General features: G+C 37.5%; 1 pseudogene; it reads left to right on the top strand.

Annotated features, from left to right (window-relative positions):
• Positions 1–12,791: 12,791 nt before the first annotated feature.
• Positions 12,792–14,058, top strand: LOC121479554 (annotated as a pseudogene).
• Positions 14,059–19,884: the final 5,826 nt, after the last annotated feature.

Genomic DNA, 19,884 nt, shown 5'->3' with positions numbered 1-19,884 from the left:
TGAATTTTGAAGTCCTTAACTGTATTTATTTTAACTTTTGATTAAAATTAAAAAAATAGGTTAAGCTACAGAGTATTATTAGTTTCAGGGATAGAATTTAGTGATTCATTAGCTGCATATAACACTCAGTGCTCATTACATTAAATGCCCTCCTTAATGCCCATCACTCGATTACCCCATCCCACCACCCACCTCTCCTCCAGCAATCCTCAGTTTGTTTCCTAGAGTTCAGGGTCTCTTATGGTTTGCTTCCCTCTGTTTTTATCTTGTTTTATTTTTCCTTCCTTTCCCCTATGTTCATCTGTTTTGTTTCTTTAAAATATATATATATTTTTTATTTATTTACTCATTTGACAAAGAGAGAGAGAGCACAAGCAGGGGGGTTGGCAGGCAGAGGAAGAGGGAGAAGCAGGCTCCCTGTTGAGCAGGGGGGCCTGACAGGGCACTTGACCCAGGACCCTGGGATCATGACCTGGGCTGAAGGTAGACGGTTAGCCAACTGAGCCACTCAGGTGTCCTTTTTGTTTCTTAAATTCCACATATAAGTGAAATCATATGGTATTTGTTTTTCTCTGATGGACTTACTTCATTTAGCTTGATACCCTCTAGTTCTATCCACGTTGTTGCAAATGGCAAGATTTCATTCTTTTTGATGGCTGAGTAATATTCAAGTGTGTGTGTGTGTGTGTGTGTGTGTGTGTGTGTGTGTATGCCACATCTTGTTTATCCATTTATCTGTCTTGTTTATCCATTTATCTGTTGAGGGCTCTTTCCATATTTTGGCTACTGTGGACCTTGCTGCTATAAATGTTGGGTGTAGGTGCCCCTTTGAATCACTGTACTTTAAATACTTTCATGAAGTTTATTTTATGAGGTAATAGAACATGTTCTCAAGCCCCAAGGGTTAGGACATGGATGTCTTTGGGGAGCATAAGAGACCATATTCTATCTCCCACGTGCACCGTGCACTACACTAATAACAAGATACATTGATTGCACAGCTCAGCAGAAGACTTTCCACCTGTGCAAGTACTTGGTTAATTGACTGGACCATGATTCTTGAATTTAAAAAGAAAACTAGCTTTATTCTTACAATAATAAAAATTACGTTATACTAAAACCTTGGCAGAATTAGTCAGAAGTAACCTTTATGTATGTATTATCTTCATGCTATTATTTTGTCAGATAGCTTCAGTTCATGGAAACCACTAAGTTTCTCATTTATACTTTTTGGCATTTCTATATTTCATGTGTACTTTTTGGTGTAAGGCGTTTGGTTTTACAGGGTGCCTCTAAATTGTCATTAAATGGCCATAATTTATTCACTTCCTTGGAAAGATACCTGTTAAGGGTTAACTACCTCGTCAATTCACTTTCGAAGTGAGTCACAAAGATTGTACAATCAATCAAGGAAACAAATAACCCTGGAAATTTTTTTTTTAAAGAAAGTTGATATATAAAAGGACTATTTAAAAAAGTACTAGAGTAGGAGAACTGCAATTCATAAGGAATTAATGATAAGCTAACTAATTCAAAAGGTACCCATCCTAATCCCTGGAACCTGTGAATATATTGCCTTCCATGGTGAAAGGGACTTTGTATATGTGAGTAAATTAGGAGTCTTGAGACGGGGAGACTTTCTTGAATTATCCAGGTGGTTCCCATATAATCACAAGAATCTTTATAAAGCAAAGAGGGAGGCAAGAGGGTCAGAAGAGATTTGATAAAAGAAGCAGATATCAGAAAAGAGACAAGACGCAGTGGTGATGGCCTTATGGATGGGGAAGGGACCACTGTCCAAGGAAGGCAGACAACCTCTAGAAGCTAAAAAAGACAGGAGAATCCAGAAGGAACCAGCCCTGTTGACACCTTGACCTTACCCCAGTAAGACTGAGTTCTAGCTTTTTTTCCTCCAGAACTTAAAATAATTAGTTTGTGGGTATTTCTTATTGAAGTATAGTTGACATGTAATATTATACTAGTTTCAGTCACAACATACTGATTCAATATTGATAAAATTATCAAATGATCACCATGAGAATTCTAGTTATCATTTGTCACCATACATTAATTTCATAATAGTATTGACTATATTCCCTTTGCTGTATATCCTGTGACTATTTCATAACTGGATGACTGTCCTCTTAATCTTCTTCACCTATTTCAGCCATCCCCCACCCCAGCAACCACCAGTTTTTTCTCTGTATCTATGAAACTGTTCTTGGTATGCTTTGTTTGTTTTACTTCTTAGATTTGTGGGGTTCTGTTTTTCTTAAGACACCAGTTTGTGGTAATCCCTCGCAGAAACAACAGGAAAGTAATGTGAGCAGTAATCCAGGGTAGTTAAAGTCCAACTGCTACTCTGTTCTTTTTTTTTTTCTCTTAAGATTTTATTTATTTATTAATGAGAGACACCGAGACATAGGCAGAGGGAGAAGCAGGCTCCCTGGAGGGAGCCTGATGGGGGATTAGATCCCTACAGGATCAGAACCTGAACCAAAGGCAGATGCTCAACCACTGAGCCATCCAGGTACCCTGCTACTCTGTTCTGTAGAAAATCAAGATTTTACACCTTGCTGACTTTTTTTCAGGGTTTTCTTGCTTTGTTAAAGTAGTGCCAAACAGTATTCAGGGCAGTTAGAACACATTTAACAGTTGTCCTTGCAACCCCCTAACAAAGCCCTAATCTGTCCTCACTTCTCCATTTTCATGACAAGCATCCCAGTGTCAGCTCCTAGTGCTCTCTGCAGATAGCTTTATGTCCTTGAACCAAAATCCTACTCCTTCCCTAAATTCCATTTTTTGCACAAAGAGATCTATGCAGAATACACATCACATGTCTCACTGCCCCTGATTCCCCATCCTCCCCCAAGAGCTAAAATTCTCTCTGGCATTTTACACTCCACCAAAAATAATAGCTGTGCAATTGGTCCTATTACCCTCCACAACTCTCCTCTACCCTGTCATCTTTGCTCCTTTACTCTGGCCCCAGAAGCCAAGGTCTCAGGGCCTTTATGCTGCTACCTGTTCTTTCTGCCTGGAATATTCTGCTTCCTGACATTCCTGGGCTCTCTTCTTATCCAGTAGATCACAGCTTAAATGCCACCTCTTCAATGTTATCCTATGGCTATAGGATAACTGTTATCCCATCACCTTATTGTAATTGTCTGCATAGCACGTAATACCATCTGTTTGTTTATTTGTTCATTATTATGTGATCTTGCCCCTCACTAGAATGTAAGCTCTGTGGGTCCACAGGTCTTATTGGGTTGTTTTTTTATCACTGTATTCCAAGTGTCTAGAGTAGTGCTAATGACATTGTGGAAGGTCAATAGATATTCATTAAATAGGTAGATGTTAATGAATGCAATAACTCACACATACACACATACACACACAGAGCTTCAATCAAATCTACTCAAGTGTGCTGGTCATTCTCCAAATCCATTCTGCACACAATCCTTCCCGACCTGCTCTGTCCAAGGGGCAGATGAACTTTTGCAGCATGACCTGCCTGCTTCCTAGGAGACCTGATGACGCAAGTAATCTCCAGACACTTCTGGACTTCTGTGGGCTGTTGGTGGAGCAGTGGAAGCAAAAGGGCCCCTTGAGAAAGACTAGAAGTTGGACTCAGTCTTAGACCTCGTTTACCTGTTATAAATCATCTTGATCTTTCTTTCAGTCGACAGAGCTGCCATCCCACTTTCTTGAACTTTTTTCTCACAGCAGAGAATCTTCGTTTGGCGGGGAGTGGTTCTCTCCAATTCTTTGTTCATGTCTTTTGCCAATTTCTTGTAAAACTTGCATATTTGATATATAGATCTCATGTTTCTACACATGTTGGGAAATTTCTTCTCTGAAGTGACATTACATGTTCTGATGCAAGCAGTATTTGAAACTTCAGCAGAAGCTTCTGGATTTAACTTTCAAACTGAGACATTTTCAGACTGCAGACACTTGCCTGGTTTGAACTTGTTAATTTTCTTGTAAGCCCTTCATTCATTTGACTTTCTTCACATAAGTTTTGGGATTCTTTGTTTTTAGTTTTTGTTTTCTCTTTCATGCTTTTTAAAAGACATTTAATTTAATATCATGAATGAGACTCTTTACTTTTTAAAAGATTTTATTTATTTATTCATGAGAGACACAGAGAGAGAGAGACAGAGACATAGGCAGAGGGAGAAGCAGGCTCTCTGCAGGGAGGCCAATGTGGGACTTGAACCCAGGACCCGGGGATCACACCCTGAGCCAAAGGCAGGTGCTCAATCACTGAGCAACCCAGGTGACCCGTAAATGAAACTCATTTAGATCTATTTCTGACTAACAGACTGAATGGAAGCCATGTTCTACTTCCCTCTGTTTTTCTACCTCCCAGCTCCTGACAGCCATGTGATCTCTCACAGTATCAGGAAACATCTAGTCTTCAGCATGGTTTTATTTATTTTTCAGCATGGTTTTAGCCAGAGATTTTAATTGTCTCACCTTATCACTCGTGACCTGTTTCACTCATGCATTTGAGTGTTCCTTCTCTTTCCCCCGTGTTCTTTGTGTTCCCATACTTTTTCTTCCCTCCTACCATTTCTTGGTTGAGCAGTTCTGGACTTTGCTAAAGATGAGCATTTTTATTCAAATCTTTATTTTCTTTTTTTAAAAAAGATTTTATTTATTTATTTATTTGAGAGTGAGAAAGAGCATGAACAGGAGGGATGGCAGAGAGGAGGTGGGGCAAATGGAAAGGAAGAAGCAGACTCTCCACTGAGCAGGGAGCCCAATGCAGGATTCGATCTTGAGGACCCTGGGATCACAACCTGAGCCGAAGGCAAATTCTTAACCATCTGAGATACCCAAGCATATCTCAAATCTTTATTTTCTTCTAAAATTGTTCTCCACTGTTTTGTCATGTCATGCTTTTACGATATCATTAACATCAGTCACTTGGGAGGGTTTACATGGCTTTCTTTTTTCTGTCCTTTCTCAAGAAAGCTGATTATCATAAGATGAAGTTTTGTTTAGAATTTTAAGTGTCTGTAAACACAGAACTTGTGGGGATGCCTGAGTGTCTCAGTGGTTGAGCGTCTGCCGTCAGCTCAGGGTGTGATCCTGGAGTCCCAGAATCAAATCCCACATCGGGTTCCCTGCGGGGAGCCTGCTTCTCCCTCCGCCTATGTCTCTGCCTCTCTCTCTGTGTCTCTCTTGAGTAAATAAGTAAAATATTAATAAACAAATAAATAAATAAATAAATAAATAAATAAACACAGAACTTGTAATATGGAAGGACTTGCCTCCACCACAGGTGACTTGAGAGTTTCAATGACTCCTTCTAAAGGAGACCTGGGACTTGTCTCAAGTGTTCATGCATTATCAATAGAGCACTCAAAGCTGCTCCAAGACTGGCTGAAAAGACATCTCAGTGGAAGGCAACATATCTTTCGTGGCTCCGAAGGGCTTTCTGCAGTTTTGCCTCCAATTGCCAGTGTCCAGCATGCTACAGGTGACAGCATGGGACCCTGCAAACTTTTTGGTGTCTAATGTGTACAGGTGCTCAACAACCAGGGCAATCCAGTTGACTGGGGGGAGGAGGAAGGCAACCAGGTTATAGAAAACAGGGCTTCCTAACTTTGTTTAGCTCTCTGAATGAATAGAAAATTATGTTACCTATACAATACATCAGAAGAAGTGGAAAGGACTGATTGCAGCCTGGAGTTCCACCATTCTAGCCCCACCAGGCGCTACAGCAAACCTAGAAAGTCAAAACAATCCCAAGCCATACCCCCTTCCGTGCACACAAATCTGTCAGGGCATGGTGGTGGGGCCACTTTCATGAGTGAGGCCCATTCTCTTGATTTTAGATTTCCTCCGATTTTGCCTACAAAGTTCCCAAGTACCTCCCTTCTCTGAAGTCTCCTCTCCTTTGTGTTTAGTCAAGGCAGGGGCAGAGGATAAAAGTTGTCCCCTTAACTATTAAGTAAGAAACCTGCATTTCAATAATAACTCAGGAGAAGTTAACTAGAAATGGCAGTCTTATAATTTCATTAATTTCCTGTGAAGCCAGTATGTCCCTGTTTAATCCAAGTGTTCCTGGAAGGGGCTGGCTTTCTCCTGGAGTGACACAGTGACCCAGGCTCTTTATCCCATTTTTAGTACATGCCTTCCAAAGTTGTCTGGGGGACAGTCTCTAATTCACCAATTCATCTTCAGAAGTGTACCTCCACCCTCAATTGAATTTTTTTATTCTTTATATGTTCCTAAAATTATGGTGTGCTTTCAATATTCCCATTTTCTTGACTCTATATTTATCTTTCCAAATCTGAGAAGCAGTTGCTTCTGTTCTTGGATGCCTAATATCAACTATGGAAGCACTATATTGTAAATTGCCAGGCAAACAACAACAAAAAATACCCCTTTATTTTAATGATGTTTTAACAAAGCCTTAGCATATTATTTTGGTTTACCTTCAATGAAAGTAATCAATGGTGCATTAAATTTTTTACAATGACCATGATATTTCAGAAATAGTGACAAGCAGTCATTATGGTGCTCATTCAGTAACAATGCAAAAATGCTCTTACTACACATTTTATAGGTACAATTTCACTAATGTTTGTCAAGCCTTCCAATTTTTTAATTCACCAATAGGGTTAGAAAATAATAGGTCTTCTATATTTGCCATTCACAAGTGTTGCTTTCCATCATTAATAAGAGAAATGAGACATTTTAATTTGAAAATACCCAGAGTATTTACCAATAGGTATAAACATATAAAGGACAAGAATATCTTCAATAAGTAGTATTTCACTGGAGTAAAGACTATAATGGGACAGCCATAAATGATAAAAATAACAAGGGCTCAAAGGGAATAAAACACTATCAGAAAGTATGGAAAGGAAGGGCAGGGAAAAGAAAGGAAAGAAGGAAGGAAGAAAGGAGGAAGGAAGGAAGGAAGGAAGGAAGGAAGGAAGGAAGGAAGGAAGGAAGGAAGGAAGGAAGGAAGGAAGAACCTAAATTCTTCAAATCCTTGCTTTTAATAAAACAGTAATTTTATTCAATTACTGTTCAACGGTAATTTTATTACTGATCCCTGGGTGGCTCAGAGGTTTAGCACCTGCCTTTGGCCCAGGGCATGATCCTGGAGTCCCGGGATCGAGTCCCGTATTGGGTGCTCTGCATGGAGCCTGCTTCTCCCTCTGCCTGTGTCTCTGCCTCTCTCTCTCTCTCTCTCTCTCTCTCTCTCTCTGTATCTCTCATGAATAAATAAATAAAATCTTTAAAAAATAAATAAATAAAAAATTAAAGACCATGACAAAAACATGATGATTGAGCAAAGAATTCACTGTTTGTGTGTAAGAGAGATTTCCACCGTCAGATGTGCCAAAAGCGTTTCAAAAGAGGATATTTAAGACAGGACATTTATAAGGTTTAGAGACATGATTTTGAGCAACTTAAGGCTAATTTTTCAAGGTAGAGAACTGGAATTTGGGTTTGGGAAAGTTCACAAGATGGTAGTTTAAGGCTTGGTGGACATAGTCAAATGCCCTGGGTGAGTTTAATGAGCGAACTATTACATTAAAAAGATAGCTTTGTTCCCAGATTAGCAAACTATTTGCTTGAATAATTTGGTTAATAAAAATTTTCTAACATAGTGACATTGTTTACTGGATTTCAGTCTGGTATTCCAACACAAGAATTTCCTGTAGCAAACCATTGATAAGTTGACAGGTGGTCTTAATTCTCTGTCTTTGTCCAAGTGAGATATTTGAGTAGCCTCAGTCCAAACTACTTCTCTCAAGCCTCAGCTGTCCCTTCAGCCATGACAACTTGTCCAATTCTCAGTTTTCAATTTCCTGAGTCAACTTTCCCATGGCGTATTCAATGTCTCCTTTTGATAAACACCTCAGAAAAAAAAAATGTGGTTGTCTAGAACAGTGACCCATACATTTCTTATAAATGATGGCTTGGGATTTTTTTCAGTGGTTCTTAATTTGGTTTTTGATGATATTGCCATTACTAAAAGTCTACAATGAACTGTCATTCACAGAGAGAAGGACTTCTAGTACACATACATGCATACGCATGTGTTTGTATGTGTGTGTGCATGTATTTCTAGTTTATATTAAAAGGTTGCATTTTCAAACTTACTCACTGGAGAAAATATATACACCCTGTAATATGAAATTTTATAATTGCCTGAATTGTTTGGAATAATTTGTGTCAGAAAAAAAAAAGGTGCTTTTGTCTATCTCATGAGAAAGTCCATGTGCTTTTTAGATTCCAAAAGGGGTGAGATAAATCATATACACTTATTTGGCTTCTGATTTGCTGCTTCAAAAAAAATGCTAAATATATCTTTCTCTTCAATTCAAGTAATTTTCCTTTTGGATGCATGCCATTAAAAAAAGGTGAGTAAAAACAGAACGTACTTGATGAAGACAGAATATGATGAGAGCTACCAATTTGGAAGGCATTGACTGAAATCTAATTTTAAAATGTAAAATCAGAGTAAGAGCCAAGAAAAGATCATTTTCATTTCTTTATATGCCCAACAAGTTCATGATTGTGACTTTATTGAATATTTAATGCATCAACTTCACTATTTACCATAGACTATTTTGAGAGCAGCTACAGCATCTAAAGATACAAAGCATCAAGTAAGTATGTGTCGAGAAGCCCTAGTTGCTATTATAAGCATAAAGCAGAGATTTACCCTGGATATTCTTCACCCTAACTAACCCCTTATTGAAACATGGAAAGCATCTAGTGTTTAATTATAGATTTCTAAGACCTGCTTGTAACATATGGGCAAATTAATATTTTTATAAATTAAAAAATACTTCATACAGGAAAGCTTTGTGAAGTCTTCTCAGATTACATTTACTTCCATGTAATAAGCCCTTTACTTTAGATTCTTTTAGCATTTATGTATTTGGATCAAAGCCTCTATAATATACTTAATGGTGAATTGTCTTAAAGTTATTTTTCCATCATTTCCCACGCATGTGTTGTCTTTCTCTAGTTAAGTTGAAAACTCCTCCAGAACTAAATGTCCTCTGTGGCCCATTTTTTCCTCTACACTGAATATTATATCCCCACTTTATGAGTCACTCTTAAAGGACCAGCTTTTCCCTTAAAAATCCTGAGAGAGTGAGTTCATAGATTGGCATTTTACACTTTTAAAGAACATTCTAAACACCTCACAGCCTTGTTATAGAGCAACTCTTGGGGTTCCTGCCACAGAAAAATTATCATAAATCAACACTGCAAATGCTGGTCTGTGGACACATATAAGTGTCAATCAAAATTTTATGCCGCCTGGCAAATAGAAAGAAATAAGGAAAGAGTAATAGATTTTCATGACTCTAAGGTCTGAAATAAAAAGGGTTCTGCTTTATTCTAAGATTATATTCATTAAGTGGTGATCTTAAGCATCACTCTCCAGTAAAGTATAGCAGCTAATGTCTCTTCTGACTGGTGAGTTAATACGAGCACCATACCAGATGCTTAAATTTTGCAAAGAACCCAGGGAGTGAATTATGCTTTTATCTAGTAAAAGTGCCTTCTTCTATGAAACAATTGGCGATGTTAGAGTTTAGTTATTTTCTCTGTTTTTTTTTTTCTTAAACATGGACTTAGTTGAAAAACAAAATTGACAACCCTTTCTTAGTCCTCTCTCTCGGTAGCACAAAAAATAATTTTATAAACTAACAAAATCCAAAAGCCTGGGAGCCACATGAAACTCCTTGTTTCACCTCTCTAGGATTCCTTCTTTACAAAAGTAATGTGTTTATTGCCTAGCTTCCAAAATTTTATCACATTGTTCAGTTTTCATGCTTGCATAGTGTCCAGGAAATTGAACGGAAACAAAAGGTTTCAAACTCAATTTCTTTGCAAAATCCTAGATGTCTAGAATTTGACATAGGAGTCATGCCATAGAACAAAATGGAAATAAGCACAGCTACTAAAAATAAAACTCCATCTATAACTTTACACTTTATGCACCTTCTATGTACACCACTTTAAATGTGGCACCAAAAATTCCAGGTAGTGAGATTATGTTGAAGCATATGCTAATTTCTGCCTTCAGATACTCATAAGCATAGCTGTGCTGGTATATTTAAGGCAAAATATATTTTATTATCAGGGACTATATTATCAGGGAATCATAAAATCTTAAAGTCATCTAGCCTAACTGCATTAAGTTTGGCCACAATGCCTGTATTTACTTCCCTGGCCTTATTTATTTTTTTTTCATGTATAATACTAGAATGCCCACCACCTCACATGGCTTCCCATTAATGCCAAGTGTTCTAAGACTCTGCCAGAAATGGAAGCTAACTCCTCATCTATCGGCAACATCTTGATCTCTGGTTTGTCCTTAGAGTGACACAGATTGCATAGTTCTTGACCACAAATATAATCACATTTTAAATATCTGGAATACTATCATGTCCCTTGTAAAGGTTAAAGTCTTTTGGAAAATCTTCCACCGAGAATTGCGAGCCCTTACCCTAAAGCTGGTTTCTGTTCTGAACCCCAAGCAAGGGAATGCATTCTCTGAGAATGGTTTTAACTGTCAGTTTTCCTTGCAAAATTCCAAACCACAGCCTTGCTTATGCTTAGGCTATATATTTCTGAGAAGTAGGACTGGATCATCTGCCTTGCCTCGTACATCACATTCTTGTTTGTTGGTTCCTTTTAACTCATGACTAACACACCTGACTGTAACGTATAAATCTTGTGCTAACTGCCAAAAGGTAGGATAATCTCACTTCAGGATATTTCAAACCCTTCATCTTTATTGTTTTGCCTTGTTTCTGTTTACATTATTGTCTTACCAACTTTAATGAGATATAACTGACATATAATGCTGCATAAGTTTTAAGTGTACAACATGTTGATTTGATACATTTATATAAACCCTTTAGTTTTCACTTTATTTTTTCCTTCTGTTATCAATCTTCATTATTCTCTTACTATCCCTACTGAGATGTCACTTATTTTGGGATATGATGAAACCTCAAAGGGGAAAGTTATGCTGTCCTTCTATCTAAAGGAATGTCTTTAACAGGAGGCCTGTTATGACCACTTGCCTATGGATCTTTTTAAACATAGCTTTTGTATGTGTAATCAAGTACATGTTTTTATTTCCACATAGTAATACATTATATAAACCATTTTATACCTTTTTTTTACTATTAATATTTCACGAAGATGCTTCCATACAAGTACATACAGAGTGATCTCATTTTTTTTCACAATTTGTTACCATAATTTTAACTACTGAAATTATTTAGGATATTTCTAATTTATTGCTCTGTCAAACCATGCTGAAATCACAGTATTCCAAATACTGTGTGTGTGTGTGTGTGTGTGTGTGTGTGTGTGTGTGTGTGTGAAAGTTATAATTTATCTTTACAATATAATCATAGATGTAGACTTTCTGGGTCAAAGATTCACATCTTTTTTTTTTAATTTGTGAAGTAATGTTATGTTATTAATATAACAAACATTTTTTTAATTTGATTAACATATCTTGGTACCATTCTGATATTTAAATAATATTTATTATTATTTGGTGTTTGTAGTCCTATATGAATATAGGATATTTTCTATCCTTGTGAAGCATCTAATTTGGAAATTTGTGATTCCTGATACTGTTACAATTCTCAACTTGCTATTAATGGAGTAAATCACTGAAAAACCTTTCAAACTAAAAGTGAACTATTTGGGGATGGGCTAATAATATCACCATAAGAGGTTAGTGGAAGTAGGATTACAGTAATAGCTGCACTGTTGTAAAGCTCAGTGGCGTGGTTAGAGACTCACATAATGAGAGAATTTGTAGCTACATCAAAGAAGGGTGAAAATCTTATTCTTAGTGAAAATATTTTGAATTGTTAGGTAAGTCAAATCTCATAGGATACCTCAAAAAGTGATTGAAAGAACAAGTAGAGCTGCTTTTCCTAAGAATAGATTCATTTTGTGTTTTGATTTCCATAAAATCCTAAGAGGAGGAGGTGGACCAGTGTTTGATGTTGATCGTGTTTTAGCTCTAACCATTCTCCTTTGTTTCTTCTCCCATCCTCTTTTCATAACCAGAGCTTCTGCCAATCCTGCTTCTAAGCAGTTTCTTTTTATTTTGTCAATTTGAAGAGAGAGAGAGAGAGATCACTGTACCTATACTGACAATGACTACACTTCGTGGCAATTTCGTTTTATGTGTTGTGCACTCATCCAGGATGAAATGTTGGTAGAATTTCAGACACTTTAGCCAAGACACCAACACTGTGGGGTGATGTAAGGGCAGGAGAGCCTTAGCCTTTGTGAATTTCTTCCTCAAACTTTCCCTTCAATCCACCAACACCCACATTCATTTTATTTCCTAAATATCCCTCAAATCTACCCACTCTGTTTTCGTTTCCACTGTTTTCCATGGAAAACCTTGTCATTGTCTTCTTTCCTCTTCACTAACAAATCTCCCTGAGTCCATACCGGTCTCCTTTCTACTTAAAATGCTCTGGTGACATTCCTGTGCCCTGAGAATAAAGACTTACTAAACTAAAGGCCTTTCCCAGTAAGAAGAAAGCTGGAGCCCATCCCAGCCTCAGCACCACCACTCTGATTGCTCTGGTGAAGGCTGGGGCACTGGGGCAAGATGGCCATATGGCTTCTTATTTAGGACAATTCATTACCTACCAGGAGTGTCTCCAAGTGTAGACATTCCTTCCCTGGGTCTCGTTGTTTAAGCCACAAAAAGTGCACCCAAGATTGTTTGATGTCTGTCCCTTCAAGTGTCCATGATGCTGGGACCCAAGGGAGGTGAAGGCTTTGTGGTCAAGCCCTGTGGCCTGGCCGGGTCCTGCTCTGTTGTTGAGGATGTGCAGAATGTGCTTTCTGAGTGCACAGTCCATGACAGGACTGCAGGCGTTCATTTCATCTACTCTAGAGAAGGCAGGCAGAGTGGTCAGGCTTTTGTTGAACTTGAATCAGAAAATGATGTAAAAACGGTCCTTAAAAAAGCCAGGGAAAGCATGGGATACCAGTAATTGAGGTGTCCAAGTCCCACAGAACCAAAAGGGATTAGATGTTGAGGCACACCAGTCCAAACAGTGTCAACATCTCCAATGACACTTTGTGTGGCTCCAAGGATTCCCATTTGAATGCACCAAGAAAGAAATTGTTCAGTTCTCAGGTTGAAAATTGTGCCAAATGGAAACACATTGCCTGTGACCCAAAGGGAAAGTTTACAGCGGAAATCCTTGTGCAGCTTGCCTCCCAGGAATTAGCTGACAAGGCCCTAAAGAAACATAAGGAAAGAATCAGGCACAGATATAGTGAAGTAAGTGCTCAAGAGCAGTCAGGAAGAAGTTAGGTCATACTTGGATCCCCCTCTGAAGTTCATGTCCTTACAGCGGTGAGGGGGCAGGGGAGGTCTTATGACTGCCCTGGCACAGTCAGGGGGTATATTGGCATTGTCCAGCAAGTGAACCTAGAGAGGATGAGATCTGAATAATTAAGCCTGCTTAATAGTGCAGGCTATGGGGGCAACAAAGAGTACTGCAGCCTTAGCAATGGCTACGGCTTCACCATCCATCTGTTTGGAAGAGACCTCAGGTTCTGTCTCTGGGGGATGTATGATCACAGATACAGAGATGGAAGTTCACTGTCCATGGTACCACTGGACGTTGTGTCCACATGACAGAGCTGCCGTACAAAGCCACAGAGAATGACATTTACAGCTTCTTTCTCTTCAAGCCTATGAGAGTCCACACTGAGATTGTCTCTGATGAAAGAGTGACCAGTGAAGTGGGTGCTGAGTTTGAAACTCATAAAGAAGCAATGCAACAATGTCCAAAGACCTGGCCAACATGCAAAACATATAGACAGCTTTTCCTGAACTCCATACCTGGAGCTAGCAATGGGACATCTAGCAGCCAGATGCTTCAAGGCATGAGGACATCAGCCCAGTCCACTTGCAGTGGCCTCGACAGCCAGCACTGTGAGTGGCTGTTGAGAGGCTGTTACTTTTATGGAGGCCAGAATAGCATGGGTGGATATGACTAGTTTGGGAGGAGCATTTTTGAGTTATTGCAATCAAATTTTCACAGGCAGCCAACAAGCAGTGAAAAGCAATTATTACTCTAGAGGAAGCTGTAGGGACCCATTTTGCACTGTGAGTTGTGAAATCTGGATTTAAAAAATCACCTCTTCAGGGTTTTCTCGTGTAAACTTTCTTCTAGCATGTGATAATGAGTAAACTAAAACTCCTTTCAGCTTTTCTCAATTAACATCTTGGTGGTGTACTTCAGAGTGCTCTTACCTGACTTAAAGTGGTTTTAAGTACATTAAATGGATCCTTTTGTACCACATCCCTGTGGAAACCTTGGTAAGGCATGCTTTTTTGGGAAAACTCAAGGTGTTATATCCCTAATTGAAAGAGGAACATTTCTCATGTTTGTTTGTTCTTGTTTATTTTCATTTCAAATCTTTTAGGTTAGGTTGAAGCTTTTAAAAATAAGTTTGTCTTGAAAATTGAGACACATTGCTGATATTGTAGGAATTGGTGAGGGCTTGATTTAAACCTTGCTTTGTAGTGCGATTTCCTTTTGAGCATATTTTCCTAAGTGAAATTTGTCATAGTTTTCATTACCTGTTGCTTTTTCTTTTTTTTCTTTTTATTTATTTATGATAGTCACACACACAGAGGGAGAGAGAGAGAGAGAGAGAGAGAGAGAGAGAGGCAGAGACATAGGCAGAGGGAGAAGCAGGCTCCATGCACCGGGAGCCTGAGGTGCGATTCAATCCCGTGTCTCCAGGATCGCGCCCTGGGCCAAAGGCAGGCGCTAAACTGCTGCGCCACCCAGGGATCCCTACCTGTTGTTTTTTCTTAAAGATTTTTTTCACATACACAAAAAATTTAAAAAATAAAATAAAGCCTAAACTAAACTCCAAAAGATGATCCTCAAAACTGAATAATCTGGTCACTGACCAACTCTCCAGCTTCATATGGAACTACTCTCTCTGTCTTTTAATTCCCAAATCTCAAGGCTTCTTTAGGGCCTCCTGCTACTTCAAACTCAAATATGTAAGAAGGTTATCAGCAAAAATGGCTGAGTCAAGACTTCCAAAATTTTTTCTCTTTCATAAAAGAAGTGAAAAAACTCACAAAGATTTTCAAGAATTAACTTTTGCAAAACTCTGAAAATTAACAAGATACTTTTAGTAATTCAAGGAGTATGTATTCAGGAAAAGTAATGGATTCTTGGTAAGAACAGCAAGCATTATAGTGATTTAATATGCCCACGTTGCATTCACCAGTCTCCAGTTCTGAGAAAGTCTTGAAAATAAACAGCCCAGAAACATGGTGAAAATCTGCAGTCTTGTAGCCATTGGAGATGGCAGAGTGGGATCAGAGCTCCTTCAATATCTTATTCCAGAAAATGATTATTTAATTATCCAGCCATTCCCTGGAAGAACCACCCCCACTTGCAAGTCTGTCTTTAACTAACCTGACTCCCAGCACCGTGTGTGAAAAGCCGTTGCCCCAGTGCTTTTTGTTTTTGATTTGTAAATCTTTTCTTTTCCTCCACCTCATTTATGATACAACTGCATAAAGAAATGATTATAAATCTATATTGCTGAACACATGGTGCATAATAATGGGATTCATATGACAATAACAGTACAAAGGGAAGCAGTGGGGAATGAGTTATATAAAAGTCAAGTTTTTATATATAATTGAAATTAAGTTGATATTAATCCTAACTAGATTGTTATAAATTAAGATATTAACTGGACTCCTCAGAGCAACCACTAAGAAAATAACTCCGTAAAGGGATATATAAAAACACTATGATATGATAAATAACTCAAGTAAAAATGAGCAATTTTTTTCAAAAATTTCTCTAAAAAAATACAAATGGCCAATAAACACATAAAAGGATATTCAACATCACTAATGATTAAAGAATGCAAATCTAAATGACAATGAGTTCATATCTCCTATTTTCTAGGATGACTATAAAAATAAAAAAAAAAAGCTACCTGTAGTAAATGTCGGAGAGGCTACGGAGGAGAAAATGGAACCATTACACATTGCTAGTGGGAATATAAAATGGTATCACCACAGTTTGGTAGTTCCTCAAAAAATTAAGTATAGGGTTACCATGTGATCCAATAATCCCACTCCCAATTATATGCCCAAAAGAATAAAAAGGAATGTTCCCACAAAGAATTGTACACAAATGTTCATAGCAGCATTATTTATAAGAACCAAAAATAGAAATAAGTCAAATGTCCATCACCTGATGAATAGGATAAACAAATCCAAACAATTAAATATTACTTAGAATCACAAAATATTATTTAGATTTATAAAACATTATAATTCATAAACAAATGAAGTATTAATATATGTATGATACAATATGGATTAACCTCAAAAACTTTATGCTTAATGAAAGAAGCCAGAGACAATGGCTCCATATTGTATGATTCCATTTATATGAAATGCTCAGCATCAGCAAATCCATTTTGACAACGTAGATTAGGGGATACGAAGGGGTAATCGGAAATGACTGGAAAGACATAAATTAGGGTTTATTTACGGGATGATAAAAATGTTTTGGAATTAGATAGTAATGATAGTTGCACAATCTTGTGAGCATACTAAAAACCGCTGAATTGTATGCTTCGAAAAGGTAAAATCTCTTTTTACTCTATCTCAATTAAACTTAACTTTAAAAATGTGTATTATACCTCAGTTTCATAGCACTTGTCAGTGTTGTATTTTTATTTCATTTATAATAATTTAAGAATGCTTTTTCTCTTAGTAAGCTATAAGCTTCCTGAAGGCAGAAATCTGATCTATTTTTAATTAGTGTTATATACTCAGTGTCTAATTCAATGCATTATTCATAGTAAGTGCTAAATAAATAATAGTGTATTATGGAATACAACTTTTCATAGTGAATAAATGTGATATGGCCCCAAACAATGTCTGGCAAATGGATCAAAGGCAAAAAGACTGTATGTTCAAGCTATGGCATATAAGATTCGCTTACATCAATCAAGTAGTACAATGTCTTTTCATCTCTGCATCTGATTCAGTTTATAGATTAATAATCTGCAATTCACTTTCACCTATAATAAGTACATTATTTAAAATCATTTCACTTGCGGTGCCTGGGTGGCTCAGTCAGTTGGGCAACGGAATTTTGATTTCTGCTCAGGTCACAATCTCAGAGTTGTGAGATTAGGCCCCACATTGGGCTGTGAGTGCTCAGTGGGGAGTCTGCTTTGAGATTCTCTCTCTCCTTCTTCCTCTTCTTCTCCCGTCCTCATGCTCGCTCTCTCTCTAAAATAAATAAGTGAATATACACAGTTAATTAATATATAAAATCATTTCATTTGGTCAAATAGAATTTAGACACATAATCACAGGCTTCTGAAATGGATCTCTTTTAAAGGAAAAAAATAATAGACTACCGGGTCTCAAAGTTTTTAGTAAACAATGTTAATGCATATAGAGTGAATATAATAAATGCAAAAGAGGCAAAATTCTATCATTTAGGCCTGAAATATAAAATTTCTATAAATAAAAAGATATTGGTATAACAAATTTTTGCTAAAACAATTTAAAAGCAAGTTTGAATGTCTTATTTAATATATTTTTAAAGATTTTATTTATTTATTTTTATTTATTTATTTATTTATTTATTTATTTATTTATTTATGAGAAAGAGAGAGAGAGTGCCAGAGGTTGCAGGAGGAGCAGAGGAAGAGGGACAAGCAGACCCTGTGCTGAGCATAGAGCCCAATGTCAGGCTCAATCTCAGGACCCTGAGATTGCGACCTGAACCAAAACCAAGAGTCAGACACAACCAACTGAACCAATTAGGAGGCCTTTATTCAATAAAGGTCATTCAGCATTTGCCGAATGAAAACCAAAGCTATTTGTATTAGAAAAAGAATACATACATTGGCATTATGTTGTTAGCTAGAATATTATCCGTTCATATAACTTAGAAGATCTTGATATAATCTGAAGAACGATGCAGCAAGGAGACAGTTTCTGAAAACTGATTGGGTAGAGACTAATCAAAAAAAAAAAGTAGAAATGTGAATCTACCCACTATCAAGTTATGAGCCAGGTGAAACTGTCTGATCTGGAGTAGGAAAAAAAATGATATCAAGAAAAGAACCACGGCTTCTTTTTGACCCTCATGCTGTCACCTTTCCTCTTTCTGCAGACTCTAGGAATATTCAGCATGTGCAAACTGGGCTTCAGGAAGAACAAAAGAACCTCAGACAGATAAAAGTAGTCAAAGTATAAGAAATGTATCTCCCTGCAAGAGAGAATTTTTGTACTGGGGTTCCCAAGGATTCCTATGACAAGTTTCTGAGCACAGAAGGGATGTTGCAACCCAGCTGATACTATGACATTTCCCATATCAACAGCTACTAAAGGAAGCAAAGGACATTCAAAAGACAAGTCATTCTTCACTGATGAACTTCTTGGCAATCTAAGGATGAGTGTTTATCCCCACCACCAAATTTGCAAGGGCCTAGGGTAGACACTCTCCAAAAGAACCAATGAGAAAAGATTCTGGGTTCTGAGTATTAAGAGCAAGGGTTTGAGGAATTGAGTTGTCAGACATCCAGGGTCATATGTTTTTCCAACTTTTTTGAAAGGAATTTAAACAGAAAAGTTCAAAGAACAATATAGCCACAACAACGCTAAGATGAAAAGGTATTTGACATCTTGAAAACAGGCTTTCTGGGTTTCATGTTGCATACATTCACTTTTGTTATGATATAAATTTTTTTACTTTTTAGTCGGCTTTTTATAACTCTGTCAAAACCATGCAGGAAGAAAATAAGCTGCCCGGTTCTGTATGGTCTCTATGAATCACTTGCTAAAATGTTGGGAAATCCATAAATTCATTTTAAAAAGCTATCATTTCTAGCAGTGACAGCAAGTAGTTTGCGCGTAGTAAAGAACAACATAGTCTCCATCCTCAAAGGGATTGCAATATAATGGTGAGCCTAGAATATGGACATCAAAAAACAAGGCATTGACCTTATTAATAACAAGTCATATTGATAGAATATGCCCTTAATATGTATGATGTGATGAGAAGGACATTTCACATCTGTGTTCTCCTTCCCCAGAATCCATAATCCTGGTTTAAAAACATCAGGCAAATTCCAACTGAGGGGCATTCTACAAAATACTGACTAGTACTTCTCAAAACTGCCAAGATTAGAAGCAAGGAAAGTCTTAGCAACTGTCCCAGTCAAGAGGAGCCTGAAGAGATTGAACAACCAAATGTGAGCTGATGTCCTTGACAGACTCCTGGGAGAGAAAAAGTGCACCAAATAAAAACTAAGGTAACCTGAACAAACCATGGACTTTAATTCATAATAGTGTATCAATGTCAGTTCCTCAGTTATAGCAAATATTCCATGCATAAGGTAAAATGTAAACAGGAAGACTAAGCATGGAGTATATGGGAACTATGTATCATCTCCAAAACTTTTCTGCAAGTCTAAAACCAGTCCAAAAATATAAATTTAAGCACATAAAGCAAAGGAATACATAAACCCTGTAAGAAAAACTCAAAGCCATAAATCTATGTGTAGCTTTTCATCTAGATTTGTGTTAATCAGATATCATCTGGGGTTGCTTGGGTTACTTGAAATTTGTCTTTAGAATTATCTCCACTAACCAAACCCACTTTTTGTGCAAAACCTACTCTTGTCCCAAGATTTCTCAACATTTCCAGGCAGCTTCAGGACATCTGGTTAATTCTAGTTGCAAAAGTCCTTTTCTGATCAATCACTGATCTTATTTTGTTTTTTCTCCTGTGACCAATTTCTTCTCTCCTT

This window comes from Vulpes lagopus, chromosome 20 (genome assembly GCF_018345385.1).
Source record: "Vulpes lagopus strain Blue_001 chromosome 20, ASM1834538v1, whole genome shotgun sequence".
Classification (NCBI taxonomy): Eukaryota; Metazoa; Chordata; class Mammalia; order Carnivora; family Canidae; genus Vulpes; species Vulpes lagopus.
The sequence above is the reverse complement of the archived record's forward strand: the minus strand, read 5'-3'. Positions and strand labels throughout refer to the sequence as shown.